This window comes from Paroedura picta, chromosome 8, assembly GCF_049243985.1.
Source record: "Paroedura picta isolate Pp20150507F chromosome 8, Ppicta_v3.0, whole genome shotgun sequence".
Taxonomy (NCBI): Eukaryota; Metazoa; Chordata; class Lepidosauria; order Squamata; family Gekkonidae; genus Paroedura; species Paroedura picta.
In genome coordinates, this window is record NC_135376.1 from 3,188,901 (window position 1) to 3,197,131 (window position 8,231).

The window sequence follows — 8,231 nt, forward strand, 5'->3', positions numbered from 1 at the left end:
AAGGGTGAACGAAAAACTGGAAAACCACAGAGACAATAAAACCTAACAGAAGAAGAAGAAGAGTTGGTTCTTATATGCCGCTTATCCCTACCCGAAGGAGGCTCACAGCTGCTTACAGTTGCCTTCCCACTCCTCTCCCCACAACAGACACCCTGTGAGGTGGGTGAGGCTGAGAGAGCCCTGATATCACTGCTCGGTCAGAACAGTTTTATCAGTGCCGTGATGAGCCCAAGGTCGCCCAGCTGGCTGCATGTGGGGGAGCGCAGAATCGAACCCGGCATGCCAGATTAGAAGTCCGCACTCCTAACCACGACACCAAAGCTTGCCTGCGAAAGTTTATCCCCAGAATGAAACCTTGTTGGTCTTAAACGTGCCCCTGGACTCAAAGATGGAACATTTCCGCACATTGGCCAAATAGTTCTGTTGCTTCAGACCCACCCGAATCCATTTTCAAATGTGTAAGATTTCCAACAAGAGAAAACTCTCTCTGTGTAATTAAATAAGATTTCCAAAAACAAAACCGAAGCATCGAAGTGTAAATAGGCATGCCAGATTAGAAGTCCGCACTCCTAACCACTACACCAAACTGGCTCTCTTCAGTTCCTCCAGAGATAGCAACCCCCACCCCTAAAAACAACAACCCACAGAAGTCATATAATAGCAGCAAAACAATACATGAGCTTTTGTGTTCTCCATCTTTGGAGATTTGTAAACAGAGGCTGGACAGCCATCTGACGGAGAGGCTGATTCTGTGAAGGCTCAAGGGGGTGGCAGGTGACAGGGGATGAGCGAAAGGTTTGGGCTTGTCCTGCATAGTGCTGGGGGTTGGACTAGATGACCCAAGAGGTCCCTTCCAACTCTATTATATTAGGCTTCTAACCATCTTCAATTATTTAAAAGGGTGCCATGTAGAGGATGGAGCAGAGTTGTTCTCTCCAGAGGGACAGACCAAAATGAATGGGATGAAATTAATTAAAAAGAAATTCCATCTAAACATCTGGAAGAAGTTCCTGACAGTGAGAGTGGTTTCTCAGTGGAACAGGCTTCCTCGGGAGGTGGTGGGTTCTCCGTCTTTGGATATTTTAGAACAGAGGCTGGATAGTCATCTGATGGAGAGGCTGATTCTTTGAAGGTTCAAGGGGGAGGCAGGTGACAGCGGATGAGTGAGAGGGTTGGGAGTGTCCTGCATAGTGCAGGGGGCTGGACTAGATGACCCAGGAGATCCCTTTCCACTCAATGATTTTATGATTCTAATGTAATTTCAATCATTGTTGGAAACATCGGCTCTTTTGAGTGGGTCCCTCTTTTCTTTTTTCGCCTTCCTAAGTTGCCATTTTCTCCAGGGGAACAGACTTCATTGGGTGGAGGTGAGTTATGATTCTGGAAGATCTCCAGCCACGCCCTGGTGGTTGGCAAACACTCCATCTCCCTCCCAATTACGGACGGAAGAAACGCCCCTCCTCTCACTTTCCGTGTGACTTGCAGCTCGTCTCCCATTGCTGGGGGCTCTTCCCAGTCCTCATTGTTTTCATTTCCTCTGGCGGAGGATTCTGCCTGGCCAGGAGCCGCATTGTAATTAGGTAACTGTCAATAATCAGCAACTGTTTCCTGACTGTCTGTGTAAGAAAACAGGATGTCTCATCCCAGAATGGACCTGGTGGTATTTTTTTTAAAACAAACCAGCAACACAAACACAACCTGACAATATTTACAACATGGATCAGTTGTCAAGGAGCAGGGGGAAGGATGTTTGGAGACTTTGCATGCATTAGCGTTGCAGAAGAAGAAGAAGAAGAGTTGGTTCTTACATGCCGCTTTTCTCTACCAGACAGAGTCTCAAAGCAGCTTCCAGTCACCTTCCCTTTCCTCTCCCCACAACAGACACCTTGTGAGGTGGGTGAGGCTGAGAGAGCCCTGAGATTACTGAAGAAGAAGAAGAGTTGGTTCTTACATGCCGCTTTTCTTTACCCAAAGGAGTCTCAAAGCGGCTTCCAATCGCCTTCCCTTTCCTCTACCAACAACAGACCCCCTGTGAGCGAGGGAGGGTGGTCCAATCTTGTCAGATCCTGGAAACAAAGCAAGGTTGGCTCAGACTGGTTTTGCACTATGGATGCCAGCCTCCAGGTGGGACCTGGGGATCACCTGGAATTATATCTCATCCAACAACAGGGCATAGGGGCTGCGGCTCACATAGAAGACCCATGCTGCCCCCCCCTAATTCAATAACAGCTACACACCCTTAGACTGATCTAGCACCACCACCACCGTGTCCAGGCATGCTGAGGTGATGTTACCCACTTTACTCTGCTCTGGTTCAGCCTCACTTGGAGTCCTGTGTTCAGTTTTCGGGACCACAGCTGAAGAAGGACATAGATAAACTGGAGCGTGTCCAGAAGGGCAACTAAGATGGTGAGGGATTTGGAGACCAAGACATGTGAAGAAAGGTTGGGGGAGCTTGGTCTGTTTAGCCTGGAGAGGAGACGGCTGAGATGGGATCTGATAACCATCTTAAAGTATTTAAAAGGGTACCAAGATCAAGCAGAGTTGTTCTCTCTTGCCCCGGAGGGACGGACCAGAACCAATGGGATGAAATTAACTCAAAAGAAATTCCATCTCAACATCCGGGAGAAGTTCCTGACAGTGGGAGCGGTTCCTCAGTGGAACAGGCTTCCTCGGGAGGTGGTGGGTTCTCCATCTTTGGCGATCTTTAAACAGAGGCTGGAGAGACATCTGAAGGAGAAGCAGATTCTTCCACACCATGTGGCTTGAGCACACAGTGAACTTAAAATTCCTTCCTAAATAATAGCAGGCTGGGCCCAACGAACGGCAAACATTGTTGGGTCTTTTCGCAAGGTTCTTGACTTGCTTCTCATCAAATTAGCTCTCTGAATGCAAGCGCTCCCTCTTGCTCAACAAAGAGATCCAACGGGTAAAATGCTGTGGCTCGTGCAGAAAGCGGAGAGCTCCCTGTTGTCGCATTAGTGCTAACGACCCCATTTCTTGCCCGGCTCCTTGTGCGAAAATGGAGATTTGCAGAAGAATCGCCCTCCTAATAGCCAGAGAAGAGGCCTCCTGCGGCGGAGGGGAGCCGTTCTTTCGGCTCCATTGCCCTCTGTTTATGAAAGCACATTAATGGGAATGCGCCCCAAATGTTCAGAAGGCACCGTCCCCCTCCCCTCAGAGCTGCCTTATCCACTCTGGGGAGACGTCTCAAATGTGGCTCATAGCCGCAGGGAAGGGGGGTCATGTGCTTGCAACTTTTGAAAGGGCACCAGGGAGAGGGAATTTTGACCAGGGTGTTGTTTGCACGGGGCTTTTTACCCGCTCCCAGATCGAGTAAATCCCTGCAATCGACAATGAATTCGATTTCCTTTTTTTCTTTTCTTTTTTTTTTTTGGGTGCTTTCCATTTTCCCTCTGTAATATGCATGATTGATTCATGGTGGCCCTACCTTCCTCCCACGATATCCTGGAGCCTCGATATTTCAAAAACTGCCATGAGTAAATGTGTAGATGTCTCCTTTTTAGCGAATAAACTCACAGTTCTGTGCCTTGGAGCAAAGCAGCCTTCCCTGATTGGCCAGGGCATCAGTTCAAAGACTTCCTGGTTCCCAATTGAAAGGCTTCCCTTAAAGTGGCAGTGCTCTTTGCCCTTGGATTTATTCCCCCTCTTCTGCTGTCTCCAATCCTCTCCCCCCACCTCGTTCAAGAAAAGAACTCCTCCTGTACTTTGGTCCCCTCCCCGCACTGAGCTTTCCCAATCAAATGCAGAACACTTTCTGTTTCAATGGGGGGGGGGCGGAACAGAGGAAGACCTGAGTTCAAATCCTCCTCATCGCTCTTCCTTGCACCCTCTCCATTTTGTCCACATCCTTTTTGAAGTGAAGCCTCCAGAACTGCACCTCGGACCCCAGGTGGGGTCTGGCCAATGTGGTCTACAGTGGGACTAGGACATCTTGTGATTTGGATGTGATGCCTCTGCTGATACATCCTAAGATAGATAGAGTGGCAGAGGGATTTTGGCCCAGTCCCTGGAGGCTCCCTGTGGAGGCCTTTGCTTGACCCATACCCAGCGGCAGAGCTGTCATTCAAAATCCTGACCAGCTATTTGTTGAAAAACAAACCCTCCTTCGGTTCGGGAGTCGGGGCTGACAGATCGTTGTCTCAACATTTTCTTTTCCTAAACCAGAGAGTCAGCCCTTTAATTGACTTATTAATTTGTCATTAGCATTTCTGGGCTGCCCAAGTATGTGAGCTGCATAGTCATCCGCTGCTGACGGTGTGGCCAAAGCCTCTCCTCTTTGCTGGCCATGGGGCTGCATCTCCCCACCCTTGCTGTTTGGGGCGGCTGCCGGTTTCCGCCCACTGCTGACCCACTCAACAGGTGATGGGGGGAGAGATGGTCAAGGGGACGAACAGGAGGAGAACAGGTGCTTGTTCTAGCTGCAGGTGCTGTGCCAGAGCTCTGGCTGGCATCCAATGCAGTCAAGGCAAGGAGCTGGCAGAAGCTCATGGTGATTATTTTCAAATGGCTGCATCTTTCAAACCCGAGTGGATTGGGGAATTCCTGTAGATTTGGGGATGGAGGCAGGGGAGGGTAAGGCTTCAGAAGGGGTATAATAAAACATCTGTGTCTGTGTCATCAAATGAGCACCAGAAGAATCCTGCTGGATGAGACCATCTAGTGCTCCATCTAGTCAAGCATGCTTTGGGCGGGCCGGCAACAGGGCAGAGAGGCCGAGGCTGATGCTGCCTCCTGGGTCTGGGATTCAGAGATTGACTGCCTCTGAAGGTGGAGGTTCAAGAGGTCAAGCTTATCCTGGAAGAGCATGAAGACAAGAAGAGCCCTGCTGGGTCAGACCAGTGAAGGCCCATCTCATCCAGCATCCTGTCTCCCACAACGGCCAGCCAGTTCTTCGGAAGGTCCAGCAACAGGGCAGAGTGGCCCTGATGTTGCCTCTTTGCTCTGGGATGTGGATGTTCCCTTTGGAGATCCCTCCCAGGAGATCTCCATAGAGGTCGGCAGCCGTGAAGCAGGGTTTCCAGGTTCATCCCAGGCTCTTCTCTGGAAGAAGGGGGATGTTCCCTGGCAGCTGTTCGAGAGACAGAAAGATTTGTGCCTCCCTCTGTGTTGGCTGCTAGTAGCGATTGGAAGCTCAATATATATGTGATTATCCATCCCCCCCAACACACATTAAACACAGGGAACTAAAAGCAAGTGACAGGCACCAATTCATTCTCCAGTCTTTCCTAGGGGACAAGGTCTTTCAGGAGTCTTGCTGTGACCCACAGATTCCAAAGTGTTCTCAACACCTGGGGAGATTTCTCTCTGCCTCTGTCTCTTTCTCTCTCTCATGCAACCAGCTGGGTGACCTTGGGCCAGTCACAGCCCTAATCAAGCTGTTCTGACTGAGCAGGAATCTCAGGGCTCTCTCAGCCTCCCCTCCCTTACAGGGTGTCTGTTGTGGGGAGAGGAAAGGGAAAGTGACTGTAAGCTGCTTTGAGCCTCCTTTGGGTAGGGAAAAGTGGCATATAAGAACCAACTCTTCTTCTCCAGTAATATCAGGGCTCTCTCAGCCTCACCCACCTCACAGGAGGTCTGTTGTGGGGAGAGGAAATGGAAGGAGAATGGAAGCCGCTTTGAGACTCCTTTGGGTAGAGAAAAGTGGCATATAAGGACCAACTCTTCTTCTTCCTTATCAGTGCTGTGGTGAGCCCAAGGTCACCCAGCTGGCTGCATGTGGGGCAGTGTGGAATCAAACCCAGCTCGCCAGATTAGACGTCCGCCAGATTAGACGTCCGCACAAAAAGAGGCATCCCATTCAAGGAATAAAATCTATATACCCTATGTACTATAATCCAGTAGGGCCCCTGACCCCCAATGTCCAGGTATGCTGAGCTGTTCACACCAACTAGCACCACCTAAAATTGAAGAAGGTTTGCAAAAAAAACAACACACACACACACACAGAGGGGAAATGTCTTCCAATGACTGAGTCATGTTTCCTCCCCCCAAAATAAACGGTCAAGAACTGAAGTCTACAAACAACAATCCCACCTGCCAACAAATTGTTCGACTGTCTGTCTTGACTTTTGACAAACTGTCGAAGCTAGAAAAATCAATGCCTAAAAGATGTCGGTAGGCCTCATTTCCCTGGATTTCTTTTTGGAGTTTACATTTTCCAAAGATGAGCAAACTACTTCACTGATCTCATTAAACGAGATTTGGGGAAACAAAACCCATTGTGTAATTTTGGTGTCAGTGTGAATGGCCTGGTGGATGCTTTCCCAGTTGCCAGGGACTGTGGAACATGTGAAAAGGCAGACGTGATTAAAATGTGGAATTAATTGCTAGAGGATGTAGCGATGGCCACGGGCATCACAAGGGGATTGGGTAGATTCACGGAGGAGAGGTCTACCAATGGCTTCTAGTCATGATGACTGTGGAGAACCTCCATGTTCAGAGGCAGCCAACCTCTGAATTCCAGTGCTAAGAGGCAACATCAGTTGGAGGCCTTGGTCACCTATTGGATGGATCTTTAGAGCATAGGGTTGCCAGATCCCCCCAGTGGAGGTGGGAATCCCCTGCCATCAAACCCTGTCCTCCAATCAGCGGGCTGGTGAGGGAGATTTTCATAGAATCATAGAATCATAGAGTTGGAAGGGGGCATACAGGCCATCTAGTCCAACCCCTTGCTCAACGCAGGATCAGACCAAAGCATCGTAAAGCATCCAAGAAAAGTGTGTATCCAACCTTTGCTTGAAGACTGCCAGTGAGGGGGAGCTCACCACCTCCTTAGGCAGCCTATTCCACTGCTGAACTACTCTGACTGTGAAAAACTTTTTCCTGATATCTAGCCTATATCGTTGTACTTGAAGTTTAAACCCATTACTGCGTGTCCTCTCCTCTGCAGCCAACAGAAACAGCATCCTGCCCTCCTCCAAATGACAACCTTTCAAATACTTAAAGAGGGCTATCATGTCCCCTCTCAACCTCCTTTTCTCCAGGCTGAACATTCCCAAGTCCCTCAACCTATCTTCATAGGGCTTGGTCCCTTGACCCTTCTTTATTTTCCAGTATAAAGAAGACTTTGGCCACCTTGCATAGCATTGCACGGGAAGTGGCAGTCATCACGCCAGTGACTTCCACATAACAGTCTGGTATTTGGGCAAAACGTCTATGGCAGAAGCCGGTTTTACTAGTGTTTGTGCCCAAATAGCAGAGTGTCCCTTGGAGATCACTGGCATGGTAATATCAGGTCCTCTGTGATGTCAGTGAAGAGGCTTGGTCCCTTCTCTTTCTTCTGGTAAGTCCCCCTCGTCCCCTGCTAGTTGCTAGGAGGGACCTAGCAATCCTGCCAGGGCAACTGGTTGGCCCCTTGTGAGACAGGATGCTTGAATAGATGGACCCCCGGGTGTAGTCTGCACAGGGCTCCTTACCCACTCCCAGCTCAAATAAATCCTGCCATGTACACTGAATTCGATTTCTATTTTGATTTTGGGTGCTTTAAATTTTCCCATGATTGATCCAGATTGACCCTACCTTTCCCCTGCGATATCCAGAAGTGGATCGAAGTCTCAATATTTGAAAAAACCGGCATTAGTAAGTGTGCAGATTTCTCCTTTTGGCAAATTAACTTCCTTCTCCATGCCTTGTAGCAAAGCAGTCTTCCCTGATAGGCCAGAGCATCAGTTCAAAGACTTCCTGGTTCCCAGTTTCAAGGCTTGTCTTAAAGTGACTACGCTCCAGAAGCCCTGATTTCTCTCAGCAGAGATTTGCCTCTTGGATCTATTTCCTCTTCCTCTGCTGTCTCCAATCATCTCTTTCCCCCCCTTAAGAAAAGAAGGAGGCTCCTGCTGTGCTTGGCTCCCCTCCCCGTTCTGAGCTTCCCCAATCAAGTGCAGAACACTTTCTGTTTCAATTGGGGGGGAAGGGATAGAGGAAGACCCGAGTTCGAATCGATCTCAATTCAGCAGGATCCACAACGGAAGAAACAAAGTAAGTGCAGAATCAGCCCTGGTCTGATCCAGCAGAGCTCTTCTGAGCTTCTTCTCAGCTTCTATGCCCTGTTGTTGATCCTCCAGAGGAACTAATGATTGTGAGAGACAAGAGTCTGGACTAGGTGGACCCCTGGTCTGATCCAGCAGGACTCTTTTTATGTTATTTTTATACATAGCGGATTCACACTTGAAAGACTTATGGCATATTTCACACCATCCCCTAGTGCTACA